Source organism: Apium graveolens, chromosome 8 (genome assembly GCF_009905375.1).
Source record: "Apium graveolens cultivar Ventura chromosome 8, ASM990537v1, whole genome shotgun sequence".
Classification (NCBI taxonomy): Eukaryota; Viridiplantae; Streptophyta; class Magnoliopsida; order Apiales; family Apiaceae; genus Apium; species Apium graveolens.
In genome coordinates this window covers 214703219-214719047 of record NC_133654.1, presented here as the reverse complement: position 1 = coordinate 214719047, position 15829 = coordinate 214703219, and the positions used below count along the sequence as shown (strand labels likewise).

The 15829-nt window shown below is 36.8% G+C and overlaps 1 long non-coding RNA gene across 1 annotated transcript in view; it reads right to left on the bottom strand.

Moving 5' to 3' along the window:
* Positions 1-4283: 4283 nt before the first annotated feature.
* LOC141677332 (uncharacterized) overlaps positions 4284-15829 on the bottom strand; it is a 129487-nt gene continuing 117941 nt past the window's right edge. Inside the window, exon 3 of the long non-coding RNA XR_012557383.1 lies at positions 4284-4497. This is a non-coding gene — a long non-coding RNA (uncharacterized LOC141677332). The remainder of the gene's footprint in view (positions 4498-15829) is intronic.

Sequence of the window (15829 nt, the reverse complement as noted above, 5' to 3'; positions counted from 1 at the left end):
CGTCGTTACTAGAATTCTATGCTTGCATCGCAACCTTCCTCGTATAGTAATACGACTCTCTTTTCATAAGAGGGAATAAATATTCAATAGGTAGATACTCTACTTAATTAGTCTATCAATGATAACCTATACACTACCACGACCCGATTAGTGGTACCCAATCTCAACATCCATTCCAATAGAACTCTCACGGTTGTAACCAGCTCATTACTCGCAGAATCATTGCTGCATTACTATGGTCCACTACTGACCTACTGTCGTCATTCATTTTCCATGAAATCTTAATATCTAACCATACGGAGTCCATACATGTCGTATAGAATTCTCCTAAGGAGGTAACATAATTTCCGTTCACGATTCATGAAGAACACTCTAGATTCCTGATGTATATACATGACATGAAGCAGATAAAATTGTAGAAGAGTTTCAATCAAAGTAATGATAGCAGGTTAATATCATTCTTAATTATATACCTTCAATAGAAGACTTAACTCGAAGGTTCGTTTAGTCCTTTTTGAAACATGGGCCTGGATTATCCTCAGGATAGGACCTTCTAAGATAGATAGCCCGCTCATGGCGATTACACGAATTAAACCTTTACCAACTACTATTACGGTTGGGTATTGCACAGTCATCAGAAGGAATGTCAATCTTCCAAACCATAATACAACCTTCATAGCTTTAACCATCATCACTGTATTCTTTTGGCATAAGCGCCTATAATTATCCTCTTACCTTTAAAGTGTCGGCCATCTCTTTGGCCTTTCCTGATAGTAAAATTTCCTTACAGTCAATGTCATTTTAACCACCTCCAAATAAATTTTCTACCTCATTTCAATCACAGCTTATGTGAAGATGTTTTCCTTAAAATCAGATGATTAAAAAAAATATCACCATTTTTCCATAAGTTATTGCCTCAGTCTTTAGAGGTTAATCACTGTCACGACTGACTCTCAATCATACTTAGAACATCTTTTATCTTAGGCTCTTATTGCCCTGAACAATTTCGACCTTTACTGGTTCGATCCATACTTTCTCGTGGTTTAACACGTGCCCCACTTGGCATCATTATAATTACGTCATATTCCCTTATCAACATTTCTATTCTTGAGAATTTTGAATATTAACTTTCGCCTTGTAAAACCTCTAAGTTATCCTTGAATCGTTCCTCCTATATTCCCTAGATACAGGGCATATCAAAATACCATTTATTTATACCAGAATCATTGTCTATATACTTCTGAAAAAAAAAATTCTCCACTGATTCTTAAAGGTTGTTATTACCTTAATCCTTTCCAATTCATATTGTCAAAACTCATACTATCCCTATTAAGGGTGAAATGCCAACCTTTATGCATTCCCCTAGGATTCATTTTAAGTTACCGATGTTCTATCCTTAATTCCACCTTTAAAAAAAACATGCATCCTTCCATGGATAAATCAAGTCATATATCCCTGATACGGGTGTCTTATTCAATCCTTCCCACCTTGATAGTATATGCCTAATTTCACAATAACATCTGTATTCAAAATGAGGTCAATCAATTATGGCCTTCAAAAGATAACAACGGTTATCTGCTTTTCTTGCCTAATTTGGTAACGATAACAAGGATGTTCTGGAAGATATTGGTCGTGTTCAACGTGATCTTCTTCTTAATAATTCCTTATTTACTTTTGTTGTTTATCTCAACAGTTACCTCAATGTTGGGATATCTTTCATACCTGGCGTCTCCCTTTCTGGGTATAAAGCCACCGGTCTTACACTTCACATTCTTGAAGGTCACTTCCTTCATCCAATTTTCCTAATTTCTTCCTTCCTTGTCTCCTCAGTCTATCCGTGTCTCATTATTTATCCTTCAATTTATCTCAAGGTTTCTTCAAATCCTCCCAACATACAGGGGGTAAACTATATGTATCTCTTATGCCTTCAACCATCAATTTTAACTCATGGTGAATCACCCTCATCCTGACGATTACATACTTTTCTATTTCTATTGCTACGAGTCTTTAGGGTTTCCTCATACCCAACTCCCTTATCATTCCTCAAACTCTATTGCCGTTATATTCCTTTCCACTTCAATTTCTTTTTATTTTCCTTTCTCTTATCATTATTTCATGAACCAACACAACATAAGCATTGATTTCAAACATCCCATCATTCTGGATTCGTGCCCTTAGAACGAATCTTGACAACTTTTACAACTTAGATTCACAATTCATCATACTCGTCTGCCTTTGTTCTGGCTCTAAAGCTTTTACACTATCTCCATAACCTTGGGAAGTACTTTCCTGAAAACAATTGACTGAACTTAAATCAGTTTATTATAATCTCTTGCTCCGTGCCTTCCTTGGCCTTTCACCAGCGGGTGGTCTCTCTCTTAGGAGGGTAAGTGACAAAAACACTCTTTTGTGATTCGTCAATCATTTAGAATCTCAAATGATTCCTATATTTCCTTTAGCCAGGCTCTTGCCTCGACTGGGTCAGCTTGTTCCTTGGGACACTGTGAGCTTAGCGACTTAAAGGTCCTGAAAGAATTTCTCACCGCATTATTTCCTCAGGGTGGTGGTTGGGGATAATAGTCTAAGTTATGTCTAGACAGGTCCATAAATTGCCGTATAGGAGTACCGTCTCGGGTCTCCTTTCCTTACTCGACTTTCTGTTTCCTTAGTATGAAATGTTTCATCCTTCTCCCATACTTGGGGTTATTTTATACATTTTAAATCCTCATTTTCCACTTCATTATGTTATGGGTTCATTCTATCTTGATGGCGACCTCCCTAACTATGACGTTCAGGGTTTGCCCTAAATCTTATTCCTTGAACTATGACTTTCATCTAAGATCTCATCTTTAAGCTCTTGAATGTTTGGAACTCAAATTCTGTAGGAATACCTCATTATTCCCTTATCATTTTTCTCGGTATTAATCTTTTATCTAATTGTTGGCTCTCTGCCTTCATTCATCACTTTTTCTTGGCACAATAATAAATTTTCCAATAATTTAGACCGCATAGCGATCTCAAACAGCTTTTCGGTACCGGCTCCGGTTACCTTCACTTCTATTTCCATTTTCTCAAAATCTCTTATAAACTCTCCCAAAGACATTATTATCTTGAGTCTCTCCTTTTTACTAAGGGCATCAGCCACCATATTGGCTTTCCCCGAATGATAAAGAATCTCCCAATCATAATTCTTGATTAGCTCTAACCGCCTCCTCTGGCGTATGTTGAGCTCTTTCTACGTAAAAATGTACTAGAGCTCCTATGGTTTGTGTAAATCTCGCACTTCTATCCATACTAGTAGTGCCTCCAATATTTTGGGCAAAACTATTGCCACGAGCCCAAGCTCATGGGTGGGGATATCGAATTTCACATTACCTCAATTGTCTTGACGCGTACGCGATTACCTTGCTGTGCTGTATATGAAGCACCCTAATTCCTTATACGAAGCATCACTACACTTCACAAAATCTCATTTTCCATCCGGAAACGCCAATATAGGGAACGCCACCAACATTTGCTTCGGTTCTTAAAAGTTGTTCTCGCATTTCTCTGTCCATTTGAACTTCTCAGTCTTACGAGTAAGCCGCGTTAAAGGGGGCTACTATCTTTACAAACTTGAACGAACCTCCGGTAGTGATCGACCAATCCTACCTCTGGTAGTCGACCTAACCATGGTCATCAATTCATCAGTGGTTCTTTATTCATTCTTGTCAGGATCCTCTACGGGATCCTCCTCAGCAACTATCCCTTCTAGGATAACATCCTCAATCGCTACATCCTCAATATCAACATCATCCGGTCCTGCATTAGGACGCTCTATCGGATCCACAATCCGATCTCCAATTAGTAATAAAACATCATCGCGTTGTTACTCCTCAACCTCAGGGTTCGGTGTCCCGCTACCATATAGGATAACGAACTACGCTTCTATCACGATATTTATAAGGGTTCCCATAAGGGTTTTAACTGTCAGTACTACATTAGGTAGTCCGACTATGAACTTGGCAAGAGTTCTTATTATCTTAGTGAACTTATTATCTTAACGTCACATCATCTCTGAGGTTTATAACGCTTAGCTCTCATACCACTTCTGTAATACCCCTAAATCCGGGGTCGGGGATCCGGGTTGTCACGAGTTCCATTTCCCTTAATAACACCCAATCTTAATAATTAATCAACTACTCTGTACTGTGACCCCACAATAAACACACACACCACACGTTATAGTCTCAGAGATGAACATCCAAAAATAATCACAAGTCATTTTATTCCACAATTATCTGCCAATACACCTTAAAAGGTTTTCTGAATAAATTTACATTTTCTTTGCCATTATTATAATTCATAAGTATACATAAATCTGGTACATCAAAAGTTGAAGCCTAGTCTATTGGTAGTTCCCACCTTAGCTACAGCGACTTCAATGCCTATAGGAAGCTGCAGAACGTTTCCTATCCGCTCGCGAATTGGGAGCTTGGTCCTGTTCATCTTGTCTATCTGATGTTGTGTGATGAAAGAAGAAAACAAGGGTGAGCACCAAGTCCACCAAAATAATATGTATAATAATTTACAATATATGAGCCTTCTCATAGTACTCATGAAAGTCTTGGTCAAAAGAAATGAACCAAGTTTGATATCTTAATGCGATGAAGTCGCAAAATATTCAGTATATATACATATATACTTTTCAAAATCTTGGAAGTCCTCTTCCATGCATAATATACACAGAGTTCCAGTGTATAACTGTATAAAAATATCGTTGCAAGGTGATCTCATATATCTAACCTTGTCTCAACGTTTTTCTGAAAATCTTTGTCATGCATAAGATAATCATTTACTAGATATAAGTTTAAAAGATGAAGTTACAAGATACTCCAATATACTTATATCTTTTCCAAATACTACTTGAACTACCACCGTTCAAGTTATAATTAGTTTCAAAAGTTCATCACGTAGACGAGACTACAAGACCAGATTTGAATAGATTAAATCTTTTTAAAATATCATTAAAATAAAATGAAGTTACGAGGTACTTCATTTGATGCAAACATCATTTTGAAAACTTGACCCTGCCAACACTCAACAATCGCCCAACCGTAGCCTTTCTATCGAAGTGCTCTGGGTAGTATTGTAGAAATATCCAATTGGATGATGAACTCATTACGGGAGTTTGCCGCGCCAGGAAGACCACTTACGATGATCAGTCGTAGTAGTACAACCCCACCATTTTCTACATGTAGAGGAGAACCTGTCGGATTTACTTGTCAACCGAACACTGAACTCCTAAGGAATGGACCGCCTTAGCGGAACTTCCAGGCCATTTGGGCCAATATAATAAGGCTGGGCTGGCGCCACTCGACCACTTACGCCACTCCTAGTTCAGATGAAATCCATGACTCTGAAACGTAAAGCTCGTTCCCCCTTTCCCCAAGTAGAAACTTGTTGATACGGCTCCACCAAGAAGTCGTATCTAGTTGGAAAGGAAAACTCACCGATATTTCCCAGGCGATGCCTGTTAATGGATTAACTTGTTCCAAGAATTTTACTTCCCGAGTGTTGGGTAAGTAATCAATTCATTTATCAAAACAGCAACCTTGTTGCGAATATAAAACACACCACAGAGCCGGATCCCTTAGGTTTTGAGCGAGTATTTAAATCCCCTTCGAAAGGAGGATCTTAAATATAAAAATGAGTTTTGGGATCCGCTCTAACTTTTAAAAATCATTTTGAAGACTCGCAAAATATTTTTAAGAATGTTTGGAGTGATGCTGATTTAGGAAAATAAATCAATCCCAATATATGAGAAAATATCTGAATATTATTATTTAAATAATATTCCCATAAAGAATAATCTTTATAAAAATAATTGAAGTAGAAGTTGTAAAACTTATACTTGAAATGAATATTAAATAACCAAAGATATACTTATACGAAGGTACTATCTTTATTTGAATAATCAAAAGTGAGTTTGATTATCGACACCTTATTTCTTAATAAAATAAAGAATATATCTCAGCAAATAATCGGAGTCATAGATCCTCAAATGAATATTCAAAATAATATTCAATAAATAAATAAGCTGAGTCATAAGCCCTCGAATGAATATTCGAAATAATATTCAATAAATAAATAAGCTGATTCATAAGCCCTCGAATGAATATTCGAAATAATATTCAATAAATAAATAAGCTGAGTCATAAGCCCTCGAATGAATATTCGAAATAATATTCAATAAATAATATAAAGTTATCGAATATACCTTATTCGATTAATAGTTTTGAAAACTATAACCATATATATATAAATATATATATATAAAATCTACTCGGGATCCTCGACTCCCGGTTTTAGAAAATGTTTTCACCTTTGGGTCCCTATACTAAGGGTATATGCAAATTACCGTTATTCTCTAGCATAGGTATTATCAACTGAACCAACAGATATATATGGCAAGAATACGAAACAGGCATGCATATGTACCATATCACATGTTACAATATATCGCAAGAATTTGCTAATTTAACCATCATGCATCTATCACAAGATCATGCATATACAAGTGTATACATCACAACAACAGTATAACGGATAGAAAACTTGCCTGAGCGACTGGGGGTTACAAATGGCTCGGGACGAGTCTGGTAACCTATAAACAACATGTGAGTTGGAATTAAACCAAAGTCACTTATAAATCTATACTTTAACTAACTTAGACTCTAACGCTTGTTTTGCGCTTACTGATTCTCTTAAGTTACTCGAGTACCCTCGGCTCCACCATTTTTAATAATTTAACCATTACGAGTTTTAAGGAGATTCCTTCGCGAGTGTCTTACCAACTGCCTAACACTCTTACCATAATTGTTTCATACACTAATTAACCCATTTTGGTCTTTAACCTATGTTTCAAAGTAAGGCAAGGGGAAAAGTTTCGTTCGCGAAACGCCGTTACTTAAAACGTCCGTTTCTCCTAAACCGTTCATCGGAATCAAACGAACCACATATCAAAATGAAGCTCGTAACATGAACTATCTAAACATGGCAATGGTCAAAATCTAGCAGTGAGTTCAAGGGTTCTGATGTTAAGAACAAAAATAGTCTACGGTAAATCGGGCATTACGACGGCTATGTTTACGCGATTACCCAATTTTAAACCACTCCAAATCATCTCACAATCAACCCACAATCACAACCCAATCAAAAATCCATCCATACTTTATCATAACAGCCCCAACAACTCAACATTAACAATTTATACTACTCTTTATCATGAATTTAAACTACACTTAAGTTCATTAATCAACAACCAAGATTTATAACTCCAAAAACATCCCAAAACCAACTAATCTCTACATACACAACCATCAAGCCTCTCATGAACTAGAATACTCATATTATGCTCTTAACATTCAATAACAAAGCTTGGTTAAGAGATTATACCTTCCTTGAAGCTTCTTAACACAACACAAGAGCTTTGAATGCCTAAAGAACCTTGATCCTTGCTTGTATAACCTTAAACTTTCATAAAAATTCAAGAAAACTAAAGTTATTTCTTGAAGGTTACTATTCACCATCTTCTTCCTTGATTTATTGGAAGAGATTGTAAAGGAATTAGGAGCTTAAACTTATAGGATATCCATATCTATGTACAAGAAACCTTAGATAATTACCTTGTGATTTAACAATGCTTGGAACTTGATTTTTGGAAATTTCTTCTTTGAAAAAGAAGAAAAGCCGAGAGCAAGCTTGGAAGAAAGAGAGATTTTTGTGTTTTTGCTTTGATTTGATTCTTTGGTTGGTTGTTTTTGATTTGTTTTTGGGTAATTACCTTTCTACCCTTGACTTTGTGTGGTTATCAACCAACCACATCTCCTTCCTCCCTATGTCATGCTTATGTCATCATGTGATGTCATCCTCCCCTCTTTGTCCTCTTCTCATTGGTTGGATGACATCATCCCCTCTAATCTCTTTGATTAACTTCCTAATTGTTTGCCTAATGACCGCTGATCTGTTATACGGTTCGCTTAACTTTCGTTTTCATTTATCGTTTGAGGGATCATACCCGGGATCTTATTACTTGGGTTTCCTTAACCTTTCTTAATACATTATAATCCTTTTATGATCCTCTCTTATAATCCTTTAATTTAAATCCTTTTTATCATGTTACCTTATACTTAATTCTTTCCGTATCTAGTGGATTTCCGGGAAAAATCAAAGTGTTCGGAATTGGATTCTGACGATCTTTACACACACTTATATACCACATAAAGTACTAATAATATCCCAGAAGATCAATAACAGAACCCCTACATAGTATGGCATGAAAAGTTTTCTCATTTAGCAAAAACACTAATCATAAGGGTTTCAAAAATTTTCCAAAAATTGGGGTTATTACAATAACTACAACTTACAGTCTTTAAAGCTTTACCAATATTCAACTTCTGATAACAACTTCAGTCTATACAAATATCAGAATTTAAGCAGTTGTAGATCTTCGACTTGGCTTCATCATCTGATCTCTCTGATGTCAGGAGTTGTTCTGAGATAGTTCTTCAACAAACATTTCTCAGCATATCTGAGTTCATCAATCATTCTCCTTTTGGCATCTTTAAGCTCTGCAGTATCTTCACCAATTTGAAAGATTGCAGCTCTGAGATCATTGATCTTTGCTTTTCTTATATCCTGATCCAGTCTGATCAAATAAGCTTTATCAGACTCAAGATTGAATTCAACATCCCTGTACGCCAGAAAGGTAGTTATAATCTTAGCAGTGTTGGGCTTCATTTCAACTATATCACCATTGTGATCTCTGTACTTTGGAACGTATGTGCTGTCAGACTTAACAGAATAAAGCCTTTTCTGTCTCTGAATCTGTTCTTTCAAATAGTTTGCAGCAGTTCATATTATTCTGTCATCCACTTGAAGTAAGAATAGTACATGCTCCAATTCTTCAAAATACTTCAATGGAATGGCATTTTGTCTTATATGATAAACCCTACCATCTTTCATGAAATAAAACAAGATGTATTCTTTCAAGTAGGTATGGTAAACCATCTGTACAGATTCCAGTTGATTCAATCTCTCAGGAGTTGCTCCAATACCTGGTTCACTCAAGGAAGTTGGATCATTGGTAGTGTTATGTATTCTTCTTTCATCAGCACTTCCCAATCCAGTTTTATCTCTTGCTTCCTTTCCAGTAACTACTCTAGCTTCAAAACCACTTGCAGTAGTCTTCAAAGGTTGAGTCTGTTTTGCTTTAGTGAATCTTGGTAGGAGTGTCTTTCGTCTATCTTCTGATATCAAGTTAACTTGAGCTATGTCAGAGGTTACTTGCTTCTTCTGAATATCAGAACTTACAATTTCTTGACTCTGAACAACTTGAGCCATGTCAGAGATTGTTTTAAGAATTTTTCTTGAAGTCAGAGCAAGATTATCCTTTGGATCAGTAATTTCTTCATCCTCTGGAGGCACATAAACCTTGATAGGTTCACCAACCTTTTCTTTACCCTTGGATCTTGGATCTATCTGCGGTTGTTATCTAGTAAATGTTGCTTCAGTATATGTCCTTTCTTTGATCACAATGCCTTTGAGTTTTGGAAGTGGCTTTTTACCAGAAGCTTCAGATTTAGATGTGACTTTCTCTGATTTAAGTCTGGCTTCTTCTTCCATTAAACTTTCCAAGTCCATTCCTGGATTTTCCTGAAGAAATAACTGTCTTAACATTTCCTCATCAAGATCTAAAAGTTCATCAGAACTTATCCTTTTACCAGCAGCAGAACTTATTCTTTTCCCAGTATCAGAACTTGTCCTGTGACTTGTGATTTCAGCTTTTCTTGATGTGAATCTTCTACCTTGACTATGACCTCTACCCATTCCAGGGTTTCCTTGATCATCTTTTTTATCATCCTTCCCTGTCAGTGTCTTGTCAGTCTTGCATTTGGACTTAATTACTTTCTCCCCCTTTTTGGCATCAACAGGTAGTAAAAGAGAGATAAGCAATTCCACTGAGGATTGGGTTTCAGTCAGTTGTGATTGCTGAGAAGCTTGATTTTTCAGAATATCATCAATCTGAGCTTGTTGATGATCTTGAGTCTTCTCAATATAAGCAATCCTGTCAAAGGTAGGTTGGAAGAACTTTTTCTTATCAATTTTCCAAACTTGTTCCTGTTTGATAAATTCTTCCTGAATCTTGTGTAGCTCTGCATGAGTAGTTGAGTGAAGACCTTGTAGATGTTTAGTACTCAATGCAGTGACTCTAAGCTGGGTTTTGAAATCATCAGAATTTAACATTTCATCAGCTTTAGTCAAGTGCTCAGCAAGATGCTTTTCAGTTGGAACACATGAAACTGAGTTCCATTCCTTAGTCCACTCCTGTCCTGCAGGAGTTTCACTCCAAGGTACTGGTGCTTCTCCGATAACAAACTTCTTAACCAGTTCAGACTTTAGAATAGTCTGTTGAGGAGCATGTCCTGAAGGACCTGCTGCATCAGCATCTGCAGTTGGAGCAGCATCACCAGTATCTCCAGCATTTACAGCATCAGAACTTAAAGAATCAGTATCTTCTGATAAGACAACAGTGTGAGTAGCAATGGAGGTTTCAGCATCCTCTAATTGCTGATCTGGTTCTAAGTTCTGATCAACAGCCAAATCCTGATGCTCACCTAAAGTCTGATCATCAGCATCATGATGCAGAGAAGGTGTTGTTGATAAATCTGGAGTTTGAACAGCATCAGTAACAGGTGTTGTTGAAGGATTAGTTGCAGGTGGAGCTTCTAAGAGAATTACTTCAGGCACAACCAAGTTTTGAACATCAATATCAGCACTTGTGCCTGGATCAACAGGAGACACAGATGGTGTGTTAGCCTTTTCAGAAACAGCTTCCTGAGATGGAGTTGATGGAGAAGAAGTGACTGGAGCAAATTCCTTGTCTTGTGAGATCAGAGATTCCTGATCCCCTTCCTTAGCTGCTTCCTCTTCATCATCTAAAACTGGCCTGTGTGCCCTCTGTTTCTTGTATCTCTTTGTTGATTTGGATTCCTTTGGAGTGTTAGGAACTGTCATTCTTCTAAGCCTCTTGAGAAGCCTAGCTCCCCCAATTCCAGAATCCCTCTGAGAAGTCTCTTTCTCAGCTTCACTTATAACAGGTTCTGAAAAAGGAACCTGTTCCTCAGTATCAGAGTCATCTCTCAAGGCAATCCTCCTTCTCTTTTGAGGTGTTTGAGGAACAGTCTTTGTCCTCTTTGGCTTGGAGGATGAAGGCTTCACAGTAGGTGCTGAGGATGAGGGTTGAACAGTCTGTGAAGTGGAGAGATAGGATTTGAGATATGTCCTGAGGGTAGGTTGAGTAGAATGAGTGGTAGGTGCTGAGGATGATGGTTTTTGGGTGTATGTTGTTGGTTGGACATCAGAGTAAACAGATCTATAAGTATCAGGATCAGCATTTACTAGGATCTGTTTTACAGACTGAGGAATCTGTAATGGTCTAACAACTGATTTCTTAGTGTCAGCATTTACCAGGTCATTAAAGTAGCGTTTTGCAACTTTAAAAGGTGGGGTTGAGGAACTGACTAATTGAGGTTCATCAGTACAAAAAGTATAAATAAGTTGACAGAATCTAGCAAAATAGACAACATTCCTATCCTCTGTCATCCTATCCCCAATAAAACCAATTATACCAGTTGCAAAATCAAAATGAGTTTGATTGATAATAGCATACCTGATGTGCTGACTCAGAATTGGGATAACATCAAAATTCGAACATTTGTTCCCAAAAGCTTTGGTGATGCAGTCGAAGAAGAAGCTCCATTCTCTTCTGATATGAGCCCGTTTCAACTGCCCAAGTTTTGCCAAACTCTTTTCATATCCCAAATTAGCCATTAATTAATGTGAAACAGTTTTAATTCAAAATCGAAGCCGTTCCCACTTATGGAATTATTTTTCACTGCAATATTAATATTCTGAAAATAAGTCAAGTGAAAATGACCAAGATAAATCATATGAATAAGTACTGATAAAGGAAAGTCAGAACTTAAATTTAAACAGAATTTATATGGTCATCAGAATATCAATCAAGATTTATCAATACATTACAAAATATCTTAGAGACAAAATCTTGAAAAAAAAACAAATTTCATTAATATATCAAGTGAATACATTCATGAAATTGAGATTACATCAGAATTTATACAAGATTTCCCTAAGCTGCTAGACCTAACATCAACAGCCTTAGTCCTAGCTAAGAAGCCTGACAAAGCTGATGATGAAGAAAAACAGGAAGAAGACGAGATTAAATCATTTCTTCTTCCTACTCTCGACAAACAGAATGGCGAGTCGTATGATTCGCTCTTGCTGGTGGAGAGCTTCCAGCCTTTCCTCCTCCAATCGCTCCAGATGGCGATGGTAATCCATATAGAAGAACAGGAGGTGGGTCAGTACCTCCTGTGGGACAGAGTCCCATATCTCCTCAGGAATGGCCGTGACGTGCCATTCCTGCTGCCAATCGGCACAGCTTAGCTCCATATTGAAGTTTTGGTAGTTCAAAAATATGTTGTATCTGACCATTGCGTTTTTGAAAGAAAAAGTATGAAGGTAAGTTTGTGAGAAAGAATTTGATGGGAAGGCTGATGTGAAGTGGCTGCTTATATAGGCAAGAGAATGCCAGGAGACGTAAAAGTATTTAATGCTGACAGGTAGAATTAATTCTACCTCGTCTCCCCAGACTTTGAAAAAGAATAACATTCATTGGAAGGAGAAAAAATGGTTGAATGCGCACAAGAAACAAGTAAAAGTGGACTGTTCAAGTACGAATACCATTAACCCTAACCATAGTGACTATTAATTTTCCACTTCAACATATTCTAGTTTGAACCGAGACTGTTATTAAATTTTATCCACAGATAAGCCAAGTAAAGAATTAGACTATAATATCAGAACTTAGACTTATATCAGAACTTAACAGTCATCAGAACATAATTTCTTAACTCGAAAAAGGAATGCCTATCTAAGTAAATCCTCATACAAGTTCTGAGTTATACTCTTCAAAACTTAATCATCAGAATATGCAACCAGAACTTGTCCTCAGAGTTAGTGCAAAATGACACAATGACTGTTTATCTAAAACAACATAAACCACCACAGTAATTTTCATCATTCAGATGGAGTGATTAGTGTGTGCATTAAGCTAAATTCCAGACAAGGAGTAAAGTCTGATTCACTTCAGTACATCTTAGAAATAAGGCATAACTAAAATTTTGCTAAAGAGCTGTCATTATCCTGAATACCTACTGATGAATGAGTTCATGCTTGAGTCCACCTCAGCTGTTTTGTGCTAATTTTATGCATCTTTTTAAATTCTATTTTACAGTGGCTTCTCAGTGTAAGTGAGTCACGACTGCTTATCAGAATTTATGCTATTATCAGAGTATTTCTCTAGTAATCATAGAGTGTGAAAAGTCACCAAGAAAATATTTTGCTTTTCTAATGCATATTTACTTAATACCAGCAATGCACTTGGGTCGTCCCTTCCACATTTTTACTCTAGATCTCAAAGGAGTACCTGATTTTATTCTTTGATCCTTTTTGCTTTTTTCTTTTGATAAATGAGGTTTATCTGCACTTAGTACATTCAACAGTTTTACTAGTATCAGAACTTAACAGATGAGTAGCATTATTTTAATTTGTGACTTAGTAATAAGATAAACAAAGTAAACTCAACTAAGCTCAATTATCAGAATTTGCTTGTGACATAAGATTTCCACAGAAATAATTACTTCTTATATGGGATCATCTGTTTATTGAAGACTACTAGGTCAGTATATAGCACAGTTATCCTCATAGGATTGAATAGTTACTTAAACAGACATATCACTTATCAGAGTTTAGAAACATATATCAGACAACAATCAGTACTTGAACACATATTTCAATTAATCACAGAATACACAAAGAGATTACATTTTGTAAATACTGATCATAAAGTCTAATGAAACAGAACAAAACTAGACAGATTTAGAAAAAGAACCTGAAACCATTCCAAGTTCATTTACCAATCTTGTAAAAGTGGCTTCACACAGTGGTTTTGTGAAGATATCTGCTAGTTGTTGATCTGTTGGAACAAAGTGCAATTCCACTGTACCTTCATCCACATGTTCCCTTATGAAGTGGTACCTGATGCTGATGTGCTTTTCATAGAGTGTTGAACTGGATTAGCTGTCATAGCAATAGCACTTTGATTATCACAGTAAATAGGGATTTTGAAATAAGTTAACCCATAATCCAGTAACTGATTCTTCATCCAAAGAATCTGTGCACAACAGCTTCCTACAGCAATATACTCTGCTTCTGCAGTTGATGTGGAAATTGACTTTTATTTCTTGCTGAACCAAGAAACCAATCTGCCTCCAAGAAATTGGTAGCTTCCACTTGTGCTTTTCCTGTCAATTTTGCAACCTGCAAAATCTGCATCTGAGTAACCTATTAGTTTAAAATCTGATTCTCTAGGATGCCACAATCCCAGATCAGCTGTTCCTTTAAGATACTTAAAGATTCTTTTCACAGCTGTTAGGTGAGGTTCTCTTGGATCTGCTTGAAATCTTGCACAAAGACAGGTAGCATACATGATATCAAGTCTACTAGCAGTTAGATAGAGTAGAGAGCCAATCATACCTCTGTAATCAGTAATATCTACTGATTTACCAGTATCCTTATCCAGTTTTGTTGCAGTGGCCATGGGAGTGGATGCACTTGAACAATCTTGCATTCCGATTTTCTTTAGCAAGTTTCTGGTGTAATTAGTTTGACAAATAAAAGTGCCTTCTTCATTCTGCTTGACTTGAAGGCCCAGAAAATAGCTAAGTTCCCCCATCATACTCATCTGATATCTTGACTGCATCAGTCTGGCAAACTTCTTGCGAAGTCTGTCATTTGTAGACCCAAAAATGATATCATCAACATAAATCTGGACGAGAAGTAAGTCCTTTCCATGGTTGAGGTAGAACAGTGTTTTGTCTATTGTTCCTCTATTGAATCCACTTTCCAGAAGAAACTGAGCTAAAGTCTCATACCATGCTCTAGGAGCTTGCTTAAGTCCATAAAGTGCTTTATCAAGCCTGTAGACATAATCCGGATATTTGAAATCTACAAAGCCTGGAGGTTGTTCAACATATACTTCCTCCTCCAATTCTCCATTGAGAAAAGCACTTTTCACATCCATTTGAAAGACAGTAAACTTTTTGTGAGCAGCATAAGCCAAAAATATCCTTATGGCTTCTAACCTAGCAACTGGTGCAAATGTTTCATCATAATCAATTCCTTCCTGTTGAGAATATCCTTTTGTAACCAGCCTTGCCTTATTCCTTATAATTATGCCATCACTGTCAGTTTTGTTTCTGAATACCCACTTTGTACCAACAATAGATCTATTCTTTGGTCTTGGCACTAGGGTCCAGACTTTGTTTCTTTCAAACTCATTTAACTCTTCCTGCATTGCTTGCACCCAATCAGCATCTTGAAGAGCTTCTTCCACTTTCTTTGGCTCAGTCTGAGAGAGAAAAGAATTGTAAAGACATTCATTTGAAGTACCTATTCTAGTTTTGACACCTGCATTAGGATTTCCAATTATCAAATCAGGTGTATGTGACTTTGTCCACTTCCTTGCAGATGGAAGGTTTTCTCTAGAACTGGATGCTCCCCCATGATCCATGCTGTCTTCATTTTCATTTTCTGATGCTCCCCCTGAAACTATGCTCTCTGAGTTGGATTCTTCAGAATTTAGATTTTCAGCACTATCAGAACTTGGCTTATCAGAACTTGACGAATCAGAACTTGAAGAGCC